The sequence below is a fragment of the Myodes glareolus genome, chromosome 18 (assembly GCF_982192425.1).
Source record: "Myodes glareolus chromosome 18, mMyoGla1.1, whole genome shotgun sequence".
Classification (NCBI taxonomy): Eukaryota; Metazoa; Chordata; class Mammalia; order Rodentia; family Cricetidae; genus Myodes; species Myodes glareolus.
In genome coordinates, this window is record NC_142043.1 from 15,804,120 (window position 1) to 15,822,542 (window position 18,423).

The 18,423-nt window shown below is 38.9% G+C and overlaps 1 protein-coding gene across 2 annotated transcripts in view; it reads right to left on the reverse strand.

Moving 5' to 3' along the window:
• The window catches only part of Ptchd4 (patched domain containing 4), a 179,131-nt gene that overhangs the window by 159,549 nt on the left and 1,159 nt on the right, over window positions 1–18,423 (reverse strand). The window lies entirely within an intron of this gene.

An 18,423-nucleotide genomic window follows, 5' to 3' on the forward strand; every position in this document is an offset into this window, starting at 1 on the left:
GCAAACAACTACTCAAAGTCTTTCTGCGGCTCCTTCATTCACCTAACATAACCTCGCAAAAGTAAAACCAACCTCCTCTGCTTGTCCACTGAAAATCAAAGAGCTGCTTTACCACCCATGTAAGAACGCTATAAAGATTGCTCCCCCCACCCCCCGCCCCACCACAAATGCTTTCCTTGTATTTTTCTGTCTTGAATCCAATGTCTGGTTTTGGAACCAGCTCCAACTCCCTTCATCCTAAAAGTCTTAATTGACAGTAAAATGATTCCTTGTCCTCTAACCTCTCTGCAGTCGAAGATAGCATAGGTAGTACAGCAGTGTCTACATCCCTTACCGGGCGTCTCTTGCATTGTAGACTCACTGTATCTGTGTGACAGTTCAGTTAACTTGTAAAGTCCTTGCTGGCTGGGTTACTACTTCATATCGGTTTGGAAATACACAAGTCATTATTGCCTTGCACCAAAGAAGGGCTCCATAAACGTCTAATTACCATGTTTTCAAATATGATTGACACCTGCACATTGGAGGACCTTAGATACCCATTTCAATGAGGGTCAGAAAGATGTGTTTGCACAGCTACACATACGGTCTTGTTTACAATGGTTTATATACTACAAAGCCACAGTAGACTCTCTGGCCTTCATAAAATGAGAAATCAGCATGACTTATTAGAAGAAGAAGAATTATTTAAGGTCATTCTATATCATTAATGGAAAAAAGGAACAATAAAACATCATAATAAAGAGAAATGGTTTTATAATAGTGAAGGGCTATGTTATTAGTCAGGTTTATGAGTTCTATAGATGAGTATTCCAAGCAAAGTGGCAGACATCCGATCAATTAAATGGGGTGCACATAAATTTCAGTTAATAAAGCTGACTAAATTACTTTTGGAAAAAAGGCTATAGGGAACACAGTTTTATTAGTTCTTGGGGTGGGAAAATTTGATGATCTGGTGAATACTTTTCCAGCTTCTAATGTGAGCTTCCTACAAAAACCATTAGCAATAGTTAGAAAGAGTATGAGTAGCCGAACTTAAAACCGAGAGACCCATGTGGTGACCCGTGGGCAGTAAGGAGAAAAGTAAATGAGATTTCTGGCTCCATCTACTTTGGATGGGCTTTGATAAATTATGTAACTCTCTGTGCCTCAGTTTCCCATTGTTAAAAACGAGACTTTCTTTAGTGCTGGGAGACAACTAAGTTGGTTGATGTGTGCTTATCTAGAGCCGGGCCTGATACAAATGACAGGGAGTACTTCTTGGTCCATACGAGCACACACTGCTATTGCACAGCAAAGCTAATTCCATGGGTCTGCATCACACTTGACTTGATGAATATTTCTACCTTTAAAATATTTAATGAAAGAGAGTTCACTGTCCATAGTTTTATTGTGTTTGCCTTAAAGGAAACAAGTAAATATTAGTAATCAGAGAATTGAATTACTGAGACATGTAAAAAAAAAAAAGAACTGAATCATGTGACAGTCAAGTAAGAATGTTTTCCACCTGTGATGATCGACTATTTAATGTTGTACTCGCTACATTATTCCAAAGAATCCATGTGAAAATTTGCACTTGTCTACAGTTTATTTTTAACACAGAGGCGGCTCAGAGACTTAAGATTTGTAAGCATGAATTTTCTGAAAAATACACCTCAAAACCTTGCAGTTGATAAACTGTGATTTTTTTGTAGAAATTTTTTACTATTTCTGTTTTAAAAAATTCAGTGTGACCTTTTATTAAAAGTGTAAAAATGATTCATTTGTTGAGTGGGGATAAAGTGATGATTGGCCAGTCAAGTGGACATTAAGAAATGTTTTTGAAACCAGATATTACATAAAACAAGCCGAAATTAATATTTTATGCTCTCTCCTTTTTTAGAATGCACAGACTTGAGGCTTTACAGCTTCTCTGTTTTCACCATGGACATATCACAATTTACAGAAGACATCTTACATACATGCTTCAGTTTCTCTAATTAAATGATGTCATGGTGATTTCAGCCATCATCACATACTATGGAGAAAGCCAGAGACTGGATGGTCTTGGGGGGACTCGTGGAATGTTCCACTCCGAAACAATCTTCTCGCCAGATTCTGTGGATGATTAATAGCCTTTGCATTTTTCATCTTGATGTTTCTTGGTCTGTACCCATAATAACTTTCTGTTTGGTATTCATTTTTCTATCTATAAAATTATTGGGATTTTTATGCTGACTTCATAACCTTCAGAGAAACTGATCAAAGCAAAAAATATTTCCCTGCTTATTCAGAATAGTTTTCCACTGACCTCAATTTTAATTAATACATTTTGAAAGGAAAACATTCATTACCAATGGAAATCAGCCTCTCTGGAAGACGTTTCCTACCAGCACTACCCTTTTACAAAAACCAATTTGATTATAAAGCTCTTGAGGAAGCTGAAGCTGCATCAGCTCTGTGTTCCTCAGTGTTCTGGATCATTCTGGATTAACCTCTAACACTGGAGCACGGGGGCTGAGTTTCTAAACTCCCACTCATATGTTTTCCTTTCTAACTAGATGGGTATTTCTGGCAAAAGCCTATAACTTTTGACTATAACCTGACACTAGTACCTAGTGCAGAATGTCTAATAGTGTAAGTATAGAATATGTAACTCATCAGAAAAGCTGTTCATTGAAGTAAATGTACTGACAATAAAAGTCAGAGCAGAGAAAATGCCCCAATCTCTATAATGACAACATACCACATGTGGCTAAGTCTTAGCAGCACCGTGCCCCACTTATGGCTTTCTATATGAAGTGCTGAAAGCAAGAAAAAGGGGGGTAACATTGAGCCCATGTGGAACAGACGAACTAGGCAGCGAAGGGAATGACGAGGAAATATAATTACATTTTCAACATCCCAAGTAGTGGGATGCATTGTTTACAGGAAATAGATTTCTCCAGCAATCATCTCATGATGGAAGCCAAACTCCCAAAGATAAGCATCACATGCTTTCTCTTATATGTAGAGTTTAGAAAAAAAAGATACGAAAATAAAACGTACTTATTAACAATATGGAGGTGGGACAATGGGGGGAGGGATTGTAGAATGAGAGAGGGCAGAATGGGCATGAATATCACCAAATCATGTGACACACAAAGGAAAAAAATGTGGTTATGACCAGGGTTCTTCTCTATCAGAGAAAGAATGACTAGAAATACATTGTTTTAAATAAATATGATGAATTAAATCCTTCAAGAGAGATATTATATAGGCAGTGGAAAACTTTTCCATATTTTAGTTTCCTAGATAAAGCATCGTGGGTCTATATTTAAATGCAAGGATGCAGATGTTGTTTCTTCAATGCAATCACAACTACTTAACATTTTGAAATTAGTTCACAGAAGAGGAGATAATTCTACTTTTTATGTGGTTCTGAGAAATATAAATTGGCTATGGATTCAGGTTCATTAAGTGATTTTGCCAAAAATAAAGTACTTAACATGAAGGTGGCAGTCATCCACAACTTGTGGTGAACACTGCATTGCTCATCTTGGCCAACTAACCCTCCCTTCACCCCTTGCTTTAAGTGATTTAGAACTGTCGTTTAAAAATAATAGGAGAGCTAGTGTGTGGCTTGTGAGCCCAGCAGTAAAAGAAAGGAGAGGCTTTCTTGTGACCCAAGGAGAACGCTTAGATCGTATGGTCCTATGTAGCTGAACTACCTTAAATATTCGTTGTGGTTTAATGAGCTTGTATTTTCTTTAATTCGACATCCTGTAAAAGCTGTTGAAAGATGGGCCGATTTGGCAGCTATCAGCCTCCTGGTGAAGCCAGGGCACCTGTATGTTAGCTACATATGTAGAGTAGTAAGTGCATCGAGAAAAAGAATTGTATGATTATCTTCACAGGTGGAGAGGGACAGAAAAACTCGGCTGAACATTTTCTCCTCAATCTGTTTAAATAGAAATTGGTAGCACTTCATTTTCTTTTCCTTCTTTTGAAACAGGATCTCAATAGTTCCTGCTAGCCTGGACCTTGTTAGGTAAACAGGGTGACCTTGAACTTCTGCTCCTCCTCACCTCGCAAGTGCTATGGTTACAGGTTTACACCTACTTGATCATGCGGTCCTTGGCCAGGATGGGATTGTACCCAGGGCTTAGTGCATACTAGGCAGGAGTGGTACCAACTGAACTCCACCCCAGTTCCATTTAAAATCTTATTAAAATGAAGTGTCCCATACTCAAGGTGGCAATTAAAAATGCCAAAGGTTAGTTCAGTCAAACTTTCATGGGAGAAACATTTATCTCCTATCACGTGACTAGTTAAAGCATAGGTTAGCAATGAGTGGTAGTCACAAATTCATTTCCAAATGACAGACACTAGCCACTTTAGGTGTGTGTGATTTAGACTATCTTGAGGTCAGCTGGGGAAGTAATAGCATTTAAATAAAACTCAAAGGTCTGCATCATGCTCAAATATTGTGAACTCTCACGAATTATCACATGTGTGCATACTACCAGGACAATGAATATTTGCCAACAGTTACAGTTCTGAAAAGTAATCTCCCTATACAAATCCACTAAGCAACAAGTATGGCTTTCAGTGTGCAGATGATATGTTTTCCAAGGGATGAGTAATTCAGGGCATCTTTGGTACATAACAAATTGATTAAAATGTTTTATTTTGTTCAGTCAATTTCAGATTAGGTGAGTACAGAAGTGGATAGAGTCACTTCCATTAGCCACACAGATGCTGTGCAGTTAGCTTACCTAGGAAGGAAATGGGGCCACTAAGTTCAGGGCATTCATCCCCCTTTTGGAACTCTAAGATGAACATAAAGCTTGATTTCTGCAAATTTATGAGCTCTTGCTAACGTTTCTTATTCTCTCAATTTGTCTTCTAAAGAGCTGAGCAAGCATCAGTTTTCTTAGGTCTAATTTTCCCAATCTTATTGGTCAGTGGAGTCATCTGTGTGAAAATACCAGATCTCAACTCCTTGCCCCTAGAATCTGACTTTATGGATTTGAGGAGAGACCATGGGTATCAGGCCACTAGAAAGCTTCAGACGTATTTCTCTGGAGAACCATTGGGTTTCACCAACTGAAAGGTAGTGAAAACTAGTTCTTGTTTTGATAAACCACAAGGTACTCTGAGAGGCTGGGGTGTGGTCCTTAAAAATGTATATAGCATTTGAAGCTGGTTTCAAACTAACTTAGGATTTCCTAATGGCTATCCAAGGTTCCTCCTGGGAACATGGTACCCAGAAGTCTGTTGACCACTATTTATATTTCATGTGCACAAATAGTTACACTTAACAAAAGCAGCTTTCTAAATCATATGAAGATGTTCTCCATCTAAATCTCCTAATAATGAGACAGAAGATTTTGCTTTCTTTATTATGCCTATTAAAGAAAAAAAATTCCCCAGAAGTGTGCTATAGTGGATAGTAACACTACCAACTGAACTTTTCGTGTAATTGATAAAATGATTTTATGAATTCACTTACAAAACTATGGAAATAAGAAGGACCAAACAGGTACCCTATGATAACAACTATGTATTTTATTGTTATAAGTGGAAATTTTAAAATTGGCTTGGTGTAAGGCCAGCTGGACTGGGAGTGATGGAGCATGTGATCAAAATGGACACTCTGAACGTGGCTGGCAATGAAGGCTGACTGAGAAGCCAAACACAATGGCATTGGGATTTAATTGTACTGCATGGACTAACTTTGTGGGAGCCTGGTTTGTTTGGATGCTCACCTTTATAGACCTGTATGGAGGGGGGAGGACCTTGGATTTCCCATGGGGCAGGGAACCCTGACTGCTCTTAAGACTAGAGAGGGAGGGGGAGGTGGGGAGGGGGAGGGAAAAGGGCAGCGGGGAAGAGGTGGAAATTTTTAATAAATAAATAAATTAATTTAAAAAATTGGCTTCGTGAGTGGGGATGATAAATGATTTTTTCTTTGACCCCCTCATATTCCTGTGACATTGATATTACAAGTTTATATTAATAAAAATGTTAAAGCTGACAAAGAAACTAGGTGCTAGAAATTAGATGCAGGGTGGGTATTAATAATGAATTTACTTTTATACAGAAAAGCTGAAAGATAAAGAAATAATGCATTCAAAATTGCAAAAGTTAAAAAATGGAGTTGAACATAAATTTGTTTGATTCTTATTTACTTTCTTTATTATTTTAAAAACTAACCTGGGAGTCTGGGTGTGGAGGTGCATGCCCATGGTTTTTGCATACACATGGAGACAGGAGGATCAGAAATTCAAGGTCATCCTCCATTCTGTTACGAGTTCAAGGCTGGGCTATAAGACCCCAACTCAACCAAACAAGCAAACAAAAAGAAATTAGGAGGATGCAATCATTAATTGTTGTTATTTTAATAATTATGATTAGTTATTATTATTATTTTAATCTTCAAGACAAAGGATTCACCTTATTAAAGCAGTGACCACTTTGAGGTACGCTGTCAGATTGCTAAGGAATTCCAACAACTTTAATGCCTTCAGTAAATATTCAGTGTACTGAGCCCAAGGGAAAGTTTGGAAGTGAATAGCACTTAACATTGTAGCTAATAATTACTAAGATATTCTACTAGGGCATTGCCTGGTGAGTAAGATAACGTAACTGTATAAAGATAAACAAACAAGTTTTAAGTATAAAAGTTAAATATTGTTAAGGAAATAATTTTTTTCTGACATTTTTTAAATGAATGTATCTAGTTTCACAGCCTAGAAGAAACCCACTTCCTTAGAAAGAATCCCTAAGATTAAAAAAAAAAAACATAGTTGGAAAGAATGAATTGAAAACAAGTACCAAGTTGCTAATATTGGCTTTATGTGCTATTCCCTGAGAGAAGGTGTACTATCTATGAAAGGGGGTCATTAAACTAGTTCAGAGCCTGAGCTTCTCTTGGGTGCCCAGGGAGCTCTAGCAGGGTGCCTATCCCCACGGGCACCTCCTCTGCCCTAGTGCCCTGTCCTTGTGGCCTGTTACGTGGTCTATGCCTCATCTATCCAAGTCTGTGTGCTATGATCATTCTGCACATCTAATGGTACGGGAAGGTGAGTCATGGGAAGGGAGAAATGACAAGCTGGGCTTTCGCCAGGTGGCATGGTTATCACAAGAGAGCTGCACATGGAATGTTAGGATGGTGGTGGAAGAGAATGATAAAGACTATCAGGCAACCCAAATATTCATGCAATGAGAGTCCTCTTTAAAAAAACACATTTACATTTATTTCATTTTATGAAATATTTCTTATATATGTAAGACTGGCTTTCAATATTATGGAGCAAGATATGACTTCTACCCTTAAGATATTTACGGTCCTGAGGAAAGGAAGACACATTTTAAATGATGTATGATGCATTACTTTTGTTGCAAGGATGCTCAGAGCATGTAACATCTTTGTTTTTAGTAAAAGTTTAGTTTCATTCATAGAATTGGTACCCAGTCTCTTCTAGAAATGTGGAGTTTAGTTAGTGAGTATTTCCCATCTACAAATTTCATTTATATATACCCATCACATACTTTTCATTAATCAACCTTTCTTTTAAATAATTTTCATCTTCTCATATTTCTATTAAACAATAAGAGGTGTTTGGGCTAAGTGGAACCTTTACTCAGTAGAATCTCTCAGAATTAATAGAACAATAAATGGAAGGGGTTTCCTGAGGCCAAAGTATGTAAATGAGTCATATTATGAGTGGCTTAAATTTCACTTGCTCACTTCCCTGCCTGAGTAAGAGTGTGGTCCTTTCAGAAGTTTATACATGCATTTCGGGAAGTTTTTAGAATATCTTTTACTCATTTCCAGTAGACTTCGTGCCTTCCTTTCTAGCCCTGGATGGTTAGTGATTAGCAAGCATTAGAACTGTGTTGGGAAAATTTCAGTTCCTTGGCTTAGACTCAGCTCTTCCATAAGAACTAATGGGAAGCTCCAGACTCTTCTACAACCTTGCAATGCAAGAGATAAAACAAAGCAGGACCTGTGCCTGATTTCATAGCAGGGGCTTCAAACCTTTACGCGAGGAAGAAATAGTTGGTCCTGGCAGCTGAGTGTCTAGTCTTCAGTGTGCTTCTGTAAACTCAGAAGATGCAGATTTACTATGTCTGCCTACTATCTTTTTGTATAAAATTTAATCGGTTGTCCTATATTTTTATTTGCTAACTTTGGCAATTCCATCTATTGTTCTATACATGTAATTCTATCTACAGTCTCTCCTGAGCCGAAGACACATAGATGTTTGGCAAAGTATCTCTCTCTCTTTCTAGCACTCCTCCCTTTACCAAATATTAAATTATATTGTTTACTCTTTGTGTATCTTGCAATCAATCATGAGGGGCATTTTCAGTGTGTTTCAGATAGTACCTCTCTTCAGAGCTTACCCATAGCTGCAGGAGGTTAGCTTGACCTGAATGAGCTTTTCCCTATTTTATTATAACCTTCCCCAAGGGCTTACTTTAGGAACTTCCATTTTGTTGTCTAGATCCTTTCAGGCAAATTAATTTATATAAAGAGGTCTCCTAACCCTATTAATTCCCTAGGCACATACAGACTCACTTTAAACCAAAAATGCAAACTAAACAGAGATGACAGTTCCCTAAAGTACATAAAAGAACTTTATGTATCTAAATATCTTAGTGATGTTCCACAGGGGCAGAGAAGAATAACTTAGGGGCTTATCATTTCAGAGACATGTAGTTTTGACACTGTGAAAGATAGTCCAAGTCAAAGAAATCGTCTGAGTGAAGTAGGCAAACAGAAACATTAGCTGGCTTTGCTTTCATGCTGCCGACGATTCGATGTGGTCGATACTACAAGTAAGGGTGAAGGTTTCAGTACAAGTTCTCGGTCATCATGGCCAAGTGGCAATAGTTTTTTAAATACCAGAAGTTCCTGTGTGTTTTGCTTAAAGGAAAATACATTTGGAAGAGGCATATAACCCTGGTATACAGGCTAGTTTGTCTGAGATGTTATTGAAGCAAAAGCAGAGACAGAAATACAGTAGGCAAAAGGGAATGAAGGCCAATGGTGGACACCATGATTATGAAGAGAAGGTGGAGAGGATGACATTGGTCCCCAGCCTTGGTACTCTATTATAGATACTTGAGATTTTTCAAGATCACAATGCCCTGGCTGCTCATTATCTCAAGAGATGAAGCCCATACAGAGTATGTTAAAAGTGTTTTAAATGTCCCCTGTACTCAGACAATACTTCAGTCTCTAGATCCATGTTTCAGGCACTTTAAGGACTCGCTGAGGTCTAGGGCCAGAGTTTCACCAAAATCAGAATGAGGTCTGCAGATCTGGATTTCTAGAAAATTCCTGAGTGATATTAATGTTGTTGGCTCATGGCATGTGCTTTGCAATCAGATCATCAGTTATTTATATGTATATAAATAAATAGGTGTGAGGAGGCAGGTAGAAGAGTTAGTCATACAAGGCTGGATCCCTGAGTTTGGGTACATGGTACATGTATGGTAAGAGTCACACATATGGTAAGAGTCACACATATGGTAAGAGTCACACATACAGTAACAGTCACACATATGGTAAAAGTGACACATACAGTAAGAGTCTCACACACATAGGGTAAGAGTCACACATACGATAAGAGTCACAGGGTAAGAGTCACACATACGGTAAGAGTATCACATATGGTAAGAGTCACAAATATGATAAGAGTCACACTTAGAATAAATACAGCAACTCTTTGGGTGGATTGAAAGAAGAGAGAATGAAAAAAAAACTTGTTTTGCTGAATGAAAATCATATATATGAAAACAGAATGGAAAGTCAGTCGTGATGGTGCAGAGAGCCATAATCTTGCGGGAGACAGGAATAGGCAAGGTAGTTAAGGCTAGCTCTGTTGAGACAGTCATGAAAATAAAAACCTCAAGATACTTTCAGACCTAGGTGCACATAGAGTCTTAGGTATGATGGTATCCTTTTTTGTTTTTTAATCTTTCTTACCCTCAGGTAAAGGTCACATTCAGAATGATGAGCTTGTGGGGAGCTCCAGACAGGCAGTGTGACAACCCAAGAGCTCTATCCCATTGTCCTTGGTAGGGCAATGGTGAGGACTTCAGCGAGGGAGAGCTGTAAATGTCTAGATGGAATCAAGAGGGTTGTTTATTTTGGTGATTGCTTCTCAAGAAAACCACTTAGCAAGTTCTACAGGTCTTCAGGATAAATAACATGACACTTTTTAGGAATCTGTGCTGGACCCAGAACAGTCCTCAGGAAGTAGCCTCTGCCCTTTCTTCTCGGAGTGTGCTTCATAGAAGGGAAACACTTAGCATCTTTTGTGAGCTTGCTAAATATGTGATCTTAGCTCACGCTGGATTTCTGAAACAGAAGAGGCATCTTTCACAATATCCTCAGGTGTGAACTATACTTTATAAAGTGCTCATGAAATTATACCAACTCATTTTATTTTCTTAGTACCAAAAGGCATAGGTTATTGTGAGGAAACTGAATTATAAACTAAAAATGGACTCCAAGTCATAGAGTTAATGAAGGCAGAGAGAGGACAGATATAGATTTGATAATCTGGGTCCACATACCTTGATCTCAAGAAATTACTACTATGTCTCTGACACCTTCATGGCTGTTACTCTAAAGCATTCATCCATGGTGGCCTTTGCTCAGTGCTCCTAAAGCGCCAGGATCTAATCCCATGTTCGTTTCTACCATCTAAGTCACCCTTCCCATATAAACTCCGTCTCACTATTCACAGTTCTGTTCCCAGTCATTTCTTCTGGAAGTAGTTTTTAACACCACAAGACTTGATACCTACCCTTACAGTATCATGTGCTTTTCACCCGTGGTAATCTGTAATTATGAATTATATGTGTAATGTTTGGCTCTCTCAAGCAGCCAGCATCACATCTAACTTACTTCCTGCTGAACTCACAGTGGGCAACACAGTGCCCGACACTGAGCCGGCACAATGTTTACCTGAGTGAATGTGTATTCGAGTGACTTTGAATTTTACCTGCACAATGTAATAGGTACCTTACCACATTATTATGGTCAATACTAACAGCCAGAATTGAGAAATCTTAGTCTCTAAGTCATTAAAAGAGCCTGCCCCTCAAAGGGTGGTATAAACTTTGATGCTAAATTCTAAACATTCAGTGTGACTTGCATCTGCTGCAAACACCCAGATCTGCACCAAGGGCTTTTCGAAGCTGTGAAAATGCTTGAAACACATTTCTGGCTTTCCAGGACCCAGAGTCTACAGTCTTCCTTTAGAATCTATAGAAGATAAATCCAGGATCCCTGGCCAGTACCAAAATCCACGATTCTCATTTCCTTGTGTTAAATGGAACTCTGCATTTACAGAACGTAAATGCATCTTCCTGTGTATATTCTTACTGTTGCTTTTCATTTATGTGCTTTAAATCATCTCTGTAATGCTTAGAATAGCTAACACACTGTAAGTGCCATATAAATAGCTAATGCATATTGTTTAGGGAATAATGAAAATAAAAAGTCTATGTATGTATGATGTGGGACTCCCCTCTGTATGCTGTGAAAATGCTTTATTACCACTGAATAAGAGGCTGCTTTGGGTCTATGGCAGCACAGAATAGAGCAAGGCGGGAATTCCAAGTAGAAATAGAGGAGAAAAGAAGGCAGAGTCAGAGAGACGCCATGTAGCTGCAGAAGGAAAAGATGCCCACCCCAGAATCTTAAATGTAAACTACAAGTCTCGTGGTAAAGTACAAAAATAATAGGTATAGGTTCATTTAATATGTGAGAGTTAGTTAATAAGAAGCCTAAGCTAACAGGACAAAGAGTGTTTTAATTAATATAGTTCCTGTGTGATTATTTTGAGTCTGGGTGGCCCAGAAGCAAATGAGCAGCCTCTACCTACATGTGTATGTAGTAGAGTTACAATCTAACATTTTCCATCAGTAGTTGGTTAAATCTCCAGCGTCTGAGCTTAGAGACCTCACTCTGCTTGCAGTTTTTGTGACAGCAGGGGAGACTTATATGATCAGAGGTGGGTGCTCCCACTTTGCAGGGTAGCTTTTGAGAGAGAACACCGTCTGTTCTAGTCTCAATCCCAAGCATAAACAGAAACTTTTTTTTTTGAAGTGCAGCTTGTTAGGTACCTTTCAGAGGCCTGGATTGCTCAGCCCAACAAAGAATGAGTCTTGATTTCTCTGAAAACTCACAGATTACCATTTCTTGTTAAAAGGCGCATTCCCTTCTGATTTTATGTTTCACCTCCCTCAGATATTCTTGTCCCATTTGTGGTTCCTGTGTCTAGGTTTCTCTTAAGCTGTTAGTGTACGTAGGAGACAAGAGTTCGGCACTGAGACCGCTACTCAGCACCTGTAAACGAGCTTGAGAAAATGCTACTCCTTAAAAGGGGTGAATCTAATTTCAATATTTTCAGGATTTTCTGAATGACTTTAAGCTTCACCAAGTGACTGGCCCGGCCTTACATGGTGGAGGCGAGGACTTTTTAATGTAGAATTGTTGCCTGGTAAGCTGCCACACATTTTGTGGCTGTTTCTCTCCACCGATCTATCTTCTGTTAATAATTCTGATTTGAAACAAATACATTATAGCCTAAATTTAAGTCATGGATCAAAAACACTGAGGTCCACCTTAGAACTAAGACAGAGACATCTCAGCACTGAAGAGCGTATAGAGAAGAAATCGAAGTATAATTTTGAAGTAAAATCATTTTCATGATTTTGAAGGGATAGTCTAGAAGTTTGTAATTTTCAGATGTCATCTTCAACATTATTTATATTGAGCACACCCATCAATGTCTGAACATAACTGAAATTGGTCTGAACATATGCTGATCAATTCTAAAACCGAATTAAAAGCAATGTGGCCCAAACATGCTGCAATGGCCAGTGGGTGAAAAACATCCAGATGTTACCCAGATGTATTGTAAAGTGGATCTGCATTAATATGTTAAAGTTGAAACGACGAAAGCAAGCTCATTACAGCAAATTATGCCTGAAAGCAGCAGAGGAGTCCAAGGAGTGTTTTCTAGGCGGCGTGGGGAGGCATCAGGCCCTGCATGCCCATCTATCACACCATTCTGACTTCTGTCCCCACTTCTAGTCCTGCTTGCTGGTATCTAGAAGCTGCAAGGAACTACTCAGACCAGCTAAGAGTAAGGAAATAAGAAGAAGAATGTCAGAAATTGACCCTCCGTCCCTCCTTCCCTTCCCTTTCATCTAGTTTTTCATTTACTTATTAGGAGCTTCCTCTAAAATATTGTATTCAGCAAGGTGACCCAGACTCAGAAAGACAAGAATTTCAGTCTCTCTCACACATAGATCTTTAAAGATGGTGTGAGTATGTGATAGACTATAAAACTAGAGAGGAGACTGTGACAGAGAGAAAAGGGGTGTTGGGGTGGGGCGAGCAGACACATGTGACAGAGTAGAAAGGCATCTACCGGAAGTGGAAGAGCACAAGAGAGTAGATGTGGTGCAGGGGAGCAAATGCAAGAGAAGACTCAACATTAACAGACTTTTCTCGAAGTGCAATAATGAAATCTAATACTTTGCATGCTGATTAAAAATATCTGTGAAAAAGCACAGTGTACTAAAAGCAGTAATGTGCATAAGTACACACAAGTGTAATAATTCAATTTGATATAAAGTAGGTATTTGCTGCATCCAGTGAGCAGGAGGCAAGCTCCCATACTGAGAATGTTTGAGCACAATCTGTGTATGCACAGATTAAAGAATAAATAAATTTTTGATATGGTAGCTAGGACGCATATAGAGTAATTTAGTTAGGAACCCTGATCAGTGTTTTTCAATAGTATCATTCAAATATAATGTATATCCATTATGATAACACATATTATGTGTAGGAATAGTTGCCTAAGACGCATAAGAAAACTTTGCTGGGTGACAAGAATTCCTGTGATCTCTTGGCTTAGCTCTGTCAATTTCCCACATAAAAAAAACTGACACCTAAATTGATGGTGAAATCCATCAGTCACTAACCTGTCTTCAAAGAATTAACACTGGAACCAAGTCTCCTGAATAGTTCTTGGTTTAAAGTGCATTGAATTAGCTCTTGCCCTCTCATCAAATCTTTTTCCTTCCCCTTGGTGCTAGAGTCAGCCAGAAAAGCCTGTGTTTCCTTGACACATAAGCCCCTGGCTCCACATCTTGGGTCGCTTTCAGATTTCTCACCTTTAGCTGGTCCTAAAGCCAAACTTCAGTTTGTTCTTAGCTGAGGGGAAATGATATCAAAGGTGAAGTCATGTGCCAAGGAGTCATTTGCTAAATTTGTAGCAGCTGCCATGTTAGGTAGATAGCAGGAGCTTTCCCAGACTGGAGAGTCATCCTGTCATCTTCTTATGAGCCAACCGCTTCCAGAAAGCAAGGAGGGTGATGAGAAAATGGCTGTGGAAGGATGGCTCTACTGCTTCTTTCCTTCCTTCCTTCTTCCTTCCTTCTTCCTTCCTTCTTCCTTCCTTCTTCCTTCCTTCCTTCCTTCCTTCCTTCCTTCTCCTGTCCTTCCTGCCTTCCTGCCTTCCTGCCTTTCTTTCTTTTTTCTCTCTCTCTCTTCCTTCCTTTCTTTCTTTATGAGAAAGGCTACTGTTAATTGTTACCAAAAGCAGTACAGAAAATAAGACCAATAGCGTGTCGTAATGAGGCTTTGGAGCTAGACAGATCTGGGCTTGCGTCTGGGCCTGAATCTATGCACTAGCATGAGGATCACAAAGAAATCACTGAAGCTCCTTGACTTTTCCCTATAAAATGGAAATGCAGTTTATAAATTTATATATACTAAATGACACACGGTGGATATAACATTTGGAAACCTTTAGGATACGAAGAGAATATTCAATATGGTTGCAATTTTTCTCCCTATTGAAAGGCAGAATCAGAAAGGTAAGCTTAAATCACAATATCTAAAATTATATATATATATATATATATGTATATATATGATTTTAGAATTAATTAAGAGTGGAAGTGAAAAATGCTTACCATAGCTTTTCAGGTTGGCCCAAGTTCCCCTTCCATTGAGATTGAAACTATATAATTAACTGCAATACATTCCAAAAATAGATAATTTACTTAAGAATGTACTTAAGAAGCACTGTCTTCTATTGATGATCAAGAATGTGTATCTTTGCTCCTGTCTTTATCTATATCATGTGGTATGCTGAGGTATATACTAATTTTAAAATGTGTCCAGATGTATGGAAGTGAGTGTAATTTAACGGGAAGGATAGGTTGCAGAGAAATCCAATCTGAGTTACTCGTTTCTAGAAGTAGGGAAGTTGCTCAAATCTCAGACCTCTTTGACTACATCTGCTTTTACTGTAAGGAATTGGAGCTATATGGGAACTGCCACTTCCACAGATAGAGAGGTGGGATATGATGACTTGTCTAAGAAGCAGGGAAACATGATCTGTAACCACCCACCCAAGCTTCCTGAATGATAACAAAAGCATCTATTACAACCTGGAACAGCTCATAAATACAGATCTTTTAAAAACAGAATTGTTTTACAGTATGCAAGATGTTTGCTTAAAATTTCAGTCTGGCCACATCATACTACTTTACCTGGTGATGTGTATATTTAATTGTTGTATATGCATATAGCCACATTGTACTACTTTATCTAATATGTATATTTGACTGTCGCATATACACACATATATGCGTATATTAAAGGTAAGAGTCTTTCAATTATGAGGTTAAAACACTTTAGAGACATCTGTAAAATATAAATAATATCTTTAAAATGGAAGCATGTCACAAAGGTTGATGATAATTTTGTGACATTGAATGAATGGATTTCTAAACTAGTCAATAAGCATTCACTGTGAATATTGTCGTTAGAGATAGCATGGCCCTTGTGCTCCTTTGAGGCTACACCAGAGCGATCAGTACAAAGTAAAGATTACAGAATTCATATTATAGTGTGTTTCTGATTTTGCAGCTTTCTTTTGTATTTACAAAGCCTGTATCAATTTGATTACCTCTCTAGTATTCTAGGTCAAGTGTTACTTTTTTTCACATTGGGTATATTTAATCTCTCAGGTGGATTTTTCCATGTTGGCCAGTTTATGTGACCCTATTTGTCTGAATCACATTCTCAGGATTATTATGTTCACCAGATCTAAACCTTCCTGAGTTCAGGGCAAGTCAGCTGTTTTAATACTTTGATCACCACAGCTCAGATTTTTGACGACTTCTCTCTGTCAATCAATGCTTACCCATCTTCAATTCATCTCCAGCCCTCACCTACTGCCCCTTTGAAGTCAAGTGAATGACAGTTCCTTTCCACACTGTCCACCTGTTACTATTTATCTTGCCATTTCCCTAAGCTTGAGATTCTTTCCTACTGCTAGATTTTACCAGGACAGAGTTTTTAATATTGGACAGAGGTAGGATTATTGGTAAAGTAGAGCAGAACAAAAGTGAAATAAAGAGCCAAAGTGTACATGTGAAATTTCCCCTCTTGTCTTTAGAAGCAGAAGTGATCAAACTTTTGAGTACCAACATCATGGAGATACACCCTGAGATGCATTGCCACGCATGAATTAAAACTGTCCAAAAACAACACAAAATCAAAACAGAAGGTCATCTCACTTTGTTCTCTACTAGAGAGTTCTACTGTTGAGGTCCCGAGAAGTCTCTGTGACAGAATTCTAGGTTTCTGTGGCACTTATGGAACTGTGTGTTATACTGCCTGAGGACTGTGACATTATGTCTAGCCTTGAGAGGGTTTGCTGTTCTCAGAATACCTCAAAGGCTCATTTATTCCAAGACATCTTATGGACAACCCCTCCACTCATTGAATCCATGAACACAGGCTCAAACCAGCACATTTGAGGAAAGATGAATGATGAACCACAGCTAAATAAGAACAACAGTCCACATGTGATAGTTCTGTTCCTTCTATGGGTATCAGATAAATTCTGTTACTCAATAAGCTTGTAATGAGTCACACCTTTTCTTTATGATTTCTCATAGAGTCCTGCCAATATGTCCCTCAGTCAGACATCCAGTCAGTCAGCCAGTCACTCATAAAGTATAGGTAGAATATGTATCATAGGCCAGCATGTTTTGGCGCAAGAGTGCACACAATTGCAGAGTCTGTACTAGCAAGTTGCTCTTGTCTTGGAGAATGAAAATGCTGACATCTACTATCGTGAAAGTCACTGGAAGTGAGAACAGTTATCTTTCCATCATTTGATCTCATGTGCCTAAAAGACCATACAGCACAACTCATAACCGTTAGGTGAATAAAAAGAAAAGCACAGAGATTGGTACTGCAAATGTCAAGATGACATCGCCACACAAACAAAATGTCCACAGCTGCTGATTGGATGACGCTCTTCTACTTGGGAGAGTACTGCAAAAATAAAGGTGATTGAGACCCAAATAATTAACTGCACATATTAATCACCTGTAAGCTTGTATAGACAGGGAAAACCATACTGAAGTGTAACTATGATACAGCTCAAATCTTTAACACCAAAAAGCTGTGTTAGGACCATAAGTGAGAAAGACTACCTCTCCACCACATCCTTTCCTGAGCAAGCAGTGATGGTGATGGCACAGGTGTGGGGAAATGAAAAGCATGCTGCCCAAACACAGGTCTCCGTCATGCTCCATCCATAGCACAAAGCAGGCAAGCCTAATGTAAACCCAATGTAAACTAATGACTCATCTTTCCGCTTTCCTTAGACCTCAGTGGGGGCCGCTCAGTTTGGTAAAGCTGAGATGGGCTCAGCCTCTGGATCCCTGCGAACAGCGTGCCAGGCTCAGAGGAGGCAAGGCAAGGTTTTCATTAGTTTCCAACTGCACAAAATTGTTGCTTAACTCAGGAAACAAGCAATTTCTCTTAAAAGTCCCGAGGAAGTCATTTGCGTTTTATATTCTGGTGACTCTGTGAAATAAATAAACGGGCATTGCGATATTTTGTAGTGGTCTTTCCAGTTCCATTATCTCCACAGAAGGGCCCACACACAGCCCCCACATACATCATTGTCTTCTTGGGAAACACCTGTCTTGGGAGTTCTTGGAGGCACAGCTTCTGAGCGCAAACAGGGTCAAGTGCACAAATGGGGCAGCGAGTCTTTTGGAAGTCACATTTGTCTCCGAGACTTCAGTCACCTGCAGACTGCATGCCTCATTGACTGCAGCATATCCTTCCTGGTGGAGTAGGATGAGTTTAGGAATCTCACTGAGTATCAAAATTTTATTTGAGAGGCCAAACGGTATAATCATTTAATGCCGAAATGCCTTGCACTTTCTGCTGATTGAGAACTTTTTTCTTTACTTTGGTTATCTGGCAGCTATAAGCAGTCTTCTTTGGGTCTAGGATCCTTCATGGGATAGGAAGGGCATACTAAGCAAACCATTGCGTCAGTTAAGCACACATCCCTGTTCTGATTCATAGAAAATCCCTACTTC